This window comes from Callospermophilus lateralis, chromosome 16 (genome assembly GCF_048772815.1).
Source record: "Callospermophilus lateralis isolate mCalLat2 chromosome 16, mCalLat2.hap1, whole genome shotgun sequence".
NCBI lineage: Eukaryota > Metazoa > Chordata > Mammalia > Rodentia > Sciuridae > Callospermophilus > Callospermophilus lateralis.
Window position 1 is genome coordinate 72,953,281 of NC_135320.1, and position 6,000 is coordinate 72,959,280.

Sequence of the window (6,000 nt, forward strand, 5' to 3'; positions counted from 1 at the left end):
TCTTGTCAGTAGATTAATCATTCATTTGAATTAATGATTTGAATGGAGTACTAGATGGGGCTATGTAGATAGGTTGGGGGCATGGCTGGAGGAAGTAGATCATCTGTTTGGTTCCCTTTCTCTCTGCTTCTTAGCTGGAATGAGCTCAACAGCTTTTCACTGCCACACTCTTCTCCCCTGATGTTCTGCCTCACCTCCGGCCCAGAGCAAAGAAGTCAGTGGACTATGGACTGAGACCTCTGTAACTGTGAGCCTAAAAACAAACTCTTCCTTCTCTAGTTGTTCTTGTCAGGCATTTTGGTCACAGAGATGCAAAGCTGCCTAACACATGGGGTAAATGGATGAGGTTGTGTCTTAAGGGCTTTGACTGCCCCAAGGATTAAAATTCAGTATCATGGCACCTCTGACTTAGGCACAGCCCACTAAGGCATTTCTTTGGGGTCAGTCTGATTAAACCCCTTGTTTGGGTACTTTCCTTAGGTAGGGATTCAATATATACCCATTCTCTTCCTTGTTTTACCCTCTTTTTTTTAAGTATATATTTTTAGTTGTAGATGGACCAATACCTTTATTTTATTTATTTTTATGTGATGAAGGGGATCGAACCCAGTGCCTCACGCACGCTAGGCAAGCACTCTACCACTGAGCCACAACCCCAGCCCCTTATTTCACCCTCTTGTTATCTGGGGTGAGGGAGCTCCAGGTGAGTGTCCCACAGGCCAGTTAAAGGATGAAAGTGGATCAACCTGGAGCCATCCTGACTCCTCCTTCTCATTCTTTTCCATTTATCAGAAACCCTATAGGTTCTAAATTAAAAACAGATTCTAACCTCTTTCCTCCACTTCCACTGCTACCACCTGGGCCCAAGATGATTTCTCTTTCACTCTTGGCTAGTGTCTCTACTTCTGCTCTTGGTTCCCTACAGTCAATATCCAGTACTTCAGCCATGATGATCTTCTAAAAGGTAAGCCTCTTCATGTCACTCCTTTCAAAACTCCAGAGATTTTACATTTATAGGATCCTCCTTACCTCTCTAAACTCTACACCTACTAGTCACTTCCTGGCTTACTGTTTGTCACAATGGTGTCCATGGACTTCTCCAAAATATCTGCATGACTCAAATTCTCCTCTCCCAGATATTCTTTCCTAAAGCTTTTGCTTAGCTGCCACCCTATATTGTAATATGGCTTACCCTCAGCATTTCTGATGCTCTTTAACCCTCTTTTTTTCATTGCACTTTGGAAAACTTACATATAAAAATATTGCCTGGGGTGATAGTGCATGCCTGTAATCCCAGCTGCTCAGGAAGCTGAGGCAGAAGGACCCTAAGTTCCAAGCCAACCTGGGTAGCTTAGTGAAAACTTGTCTCAAAATGAAAAATAAAAAGAGCTGACAATGGAGCTCAGTGACAGAGCTTTCTGGAGTTCATTCCCAGTACAAACAAAACAAAACAAACCTCACTCCTTCTGGCCCCTTTCCACTACTTCTATGCTGGAATACCTCCGTTTAACCCTGTGGAATGTTAATGCACACAACACAAGCAGAGGTTTGAAACATCTAGCACAATTAGTTCTGGGGCTCACGGATTAGACCTGGACCCAAGCTTTAGCATGGAGGTAAGCCCAGTTGAACCTAGTGGAAATCAGTGAAGCTCCATCTATGTTGCACACATGGACACTAAAATAAGTGCAGAAAAGAACCTCAAATTATTATTTTAGGGTGGTGTTATGCATGAATTTTGTGTTAGTAGCTATTTCATCCTTGACACCTACTATTTAACTTGTATATCCCTTATATTTAATATAAAGTACATATCGTCTATTACTTGCCTTCCTTTACTGGAATGTAGCTCCACGATAACATACAATTTTGCTTTATTTACATATGTATCTCAAGCATCTAGGATTCTATCTATGACATGTTATTTGCATGACTGAATGAAATACAGCAGCTGATCCCTTATTAATACAGACTGGAAGAGTTGGATGCTTAACCCAAGGTTTAAGCTATTAGAAAAGTGTCTCAAGAATACACATATTCACATTTCTCCCATAATTTCCTGGCTCTGCACACATACCATGCTGGTAATGGTGCACTAATAGTAAAAATAACTGGTAATATCCTTCTAACAAGCTATACCAATATTGTATTTGGACTATGTGAATTTGGCAAAAAATAAACACAGATGCTTTATCCTCAAAATGTCCTCTAAATAGTCAGACTCCTTTTAGTGTTGTGATTGCTAAAGAAGATGCCAAATTGCATCATAATTTCAAAGTGTTGATTCTAATGGATTTAGTACAGGCTGATGAGGGGGAGATCTGTAACATCAACTTATAAAGCACAGGTGTTCTACCAGGAATAGAATGGCCTTCTAGCAGACACTGTGCAATGTTTTAATAGGTATTAACTTTGGAATTGAAGTGTGAAGGCAGTGAAAGCAGAGTTAAATCTTAAAGATTTGTTTGAAATCAAAGAGGCCCTCATGGTTCAAGTGGCACTGTTACAAATCTGTCTCTTCAGAGGCCCTATTATTCTGTCTTCATGTGGAAAACATATCCTGAACCTTCCTGGCAGGTAGCCTAATGAAAATTGGCCCTCAGGTGGTGCTGACCATCTGTTTTACTGGTAGCCCATCTCAGATTTACATTCTTCCAAGGTGAAGCCCTGAGTGGAGGTGATGCTGCAAAACTACTCAATTCTCTTTATTTTAGATGTTTTGGGCAGAGTAGGAGAAATATCATTTCTCTGCAAGAGCTTGTATTTAAGTTGAAATGAGGCCTTGATGTCTGTCTTGGAAAGCTCATACCATCTTAAATAGGGTTCCATCCAATTCAAACTCCACTTTGTAGAACTTGGCAGCAGAATCACTCCAGGGGCTCCAGCTTTGCAGATTTAGACCCTGCTACCTGTTCCACGGTTGAGGGCTAGTTAGCCAGTATAGAACTGGACATTAAATGTTGTTCTTAGCTGAACATGGTTAGCCCTCTTTTCCAGAAGGTAGGAAAACAAATCAGTCAACTGCAGCATACATGAGGCACATGCATAGTGACAGTGTCAGTATTTTGCTTGGAAGAAATTAGTAATAGAAACTATAGCAGGAATCTGGTAACTACAATTTACATTGCATTTTTTTAAACCTCCTTTATTCCCATTAAATCTTACAAGTAAAACGAAATTCTACTCTTATCCCTTTTTTTAAAAAAAATTTTATTAGTGCATTATACTTGGCAGTGTTTCTTCACTACCAACACAAATCTCTGGGCCTCATAGTCCAATTTATCTAAACCAAAGAGACTTCCTTATTAACCTCTCCAATCATAATTCTTAGTAGGCATCTTGTTAATTTGGAGTAGAAAATAGGATAGGAAATAACGAAAGTCTGGGCAAAGGATGGTTGCAAATATCTCCTCCTGCCAAATCCTGATTGAACCCCTGAGATATTCAGTGCTTGGTGACAAGGACTGACTCTGGCAACAGGTGTGCCCATTCAGGAGGTATATTAGTGAGTTGCCTCCTGCGTCAACACAGGTGTGGCAAGGATATGGTACCAGAGTCAGTGTCTCCCACGTGGCCCTGTCTGCTGGGGTGGAGGCAGTGTGACTCTTCAGGACTCTGGAAGAGGAGTCAGACTAGCAGGAAGATGCAATAAGTCAATAGTTACAGTGATTATTGTTGTCCCATAGCATGGCACATGCATTCCTAAAAATCCCTGCATAATGAAAGTTTGCCTGCCAAAAATATAAGGGCCATGGGAAAAATGGAGTTGAGACAGAAAACTAAACACTTGTAGTCTTGTGACACTACGAGTCTAAACACAAATTTCTAATAAAGGGATACTACAGTACATGTTGAATGAGCTTTTAACACATGAAGTTTTCTGGAAGGAAGTGTCCATAGTGAAGGGTTGTGGCTTTTGAGTTGAGGGAGCCCCATATGAGCTATGGGGAATTTCCAGCTACGTTGGATGATCATAGTTTTTTTTTTTTTTAATGAAGTGACAGGAAGATGGATGTAACCTATTGTCCTGTTTTTAATTTATTTGAACTGGCTTAAAACAGAAACCCAGCTTTTATTGGTTTAAGTATTCCCCATTAAAAAAGTCTGGCCCCAAATTTGACTGTAAGACACAAAGTGATCTCTTCCTGTATGGGCTTAGTAGTTATTTCCAACCCTCTGAAAGTGGGTTGAAAGTCAGTTCTCTGGAGAGGAGGTGATTATTTGGAAGTTAATATTAAGCTCATTTCTTTTGTTTTAAGTGTTGTTTCCTATGATGATCAGCATGATCATTAACATCACATTTTCTCTTGTATCAAAACTTTGCAAACACTGAGAGTTGGAATACAGCAAGTTAAATCAGATAGTGCACTTGGGTAAAATGGATAATATCAGGTATAGTTTATTCTTCCCAGGCCATTATGCTCAGCAGAATGGCATTTTTCATGTTTACTTGACATTAACCAATAATGCAACACTTACCTGATAAACAATTGCTTATGAAAAAATGACTTCATCATATAATTTTTGGAAAAATCAGGATTTATTTTTCTGTAAGAATTTATTACTTGAAAAAATGTTCTGGCCAGGCATGGTGGCATGTCTATAATCCTAGTGACTCAGGAGGCTGAGCTAGGAGGATCGTCTAAGCTAGGAGGATCACAAATTTGAAGCCAGCCTCAGCTACTTAGAGACCACATCTTAAAATAAAAATAAAAAAAGCTGTGGGTGTAGCTTAGTGGTTAAGAGCACCCCTAGGTTCAATCCTCAGTACTGGAAGCAAAGAAGCTCTCTTCTATTTCTTCATTTTACTTTGGTAGGAACTGCTATTCTAGTGGTCCAGTTTCTTCCTCCCTCAGGTGAGCTGATTCTTATTTGGCTATTGTGGTTGTATTTCCCCAGGGTATGTAATTATTAGGATGTTTTACCACTTTACCTCAGTGACCATGCCGAGTTAATTTGTGTTAGCTGTTTCTGTAACAAAATACTTAACATAACCAATTTATAAAAAGGAAAAGTATATTTTGGCTCAGTTTTGAAGGTTTCAGTCCTTGGTCTTTAGCCCTGATGCTTTTGGACTTGGGGCAAGAAGCATGTGGTAGAGCAAAACTGCTCACTTCCTGACTAGAATGCAAGAGAGATGAAGAGGATCTGGGGTCCCACTCTCCTGTTCCAGGGCATGCTCCCGATAAGTGGAAGACCCCTGCTAGGTTCTACTTCTTAATGTTTCCACCACCTCCCAATAGCACCATGATGAGGCCCAAGCCTCTAACCGGAGGATCTAGGACATTCTGATCTAAACTATACTACTTTCTGTGTGCCTAATTTTAAATAGGGAAAAAACTGTATGTCTATTATATGGCTGATGTAGAGATCAAATAAACTAACTCATATGACATAGCTGTTCCTGGTACACAGCAGGTGCTTCTTACTCCACAATAGACTACATGCTCTTTGGTAGGGAATGGAGATATGAGGGACGTATGTGGTTTCTGTTTTCCCAGTGTCTAGCACTGTGCCTGGCATTATAGCAGCAGTCAGTATGTTTGCTGAATAAATCAGAAAGTCACTCCTTGATTGGTAGGATAGGGCAAGAGAAGGAAAAACCACAAAAATGCCACCATAAAAATGCACTGACATCTTAATTTCTAGAGAGGATATTCTTCTAGGGATATTTACCCCAGCACTCCAATCTAAGTGTCCAGCATGGAGGTGAAAAGAACCAACAGAGGGAATATGGAGAACAGTGCAGAGTTGGCAAACAGCAACACAGGTATGGCAGGGAGAGTTCTAGGGAGCAGACAGGCATTCTGTTATTTTGGAGTCACGAACCAAAAGGCTATCTGGGACACAGAAAAAGATGACAGTCTGCCGTACTGAGCTGACAGGATGAGCTTAGCTGGACAGGAGAATAGACAGAATAGCCAATAAAGGAAAAAGCAAAGGAGGCGCTTCTTCGTGGGGCACAAGAAGAGTGTTCTAGAACTTGAGAAAATCCAGAGA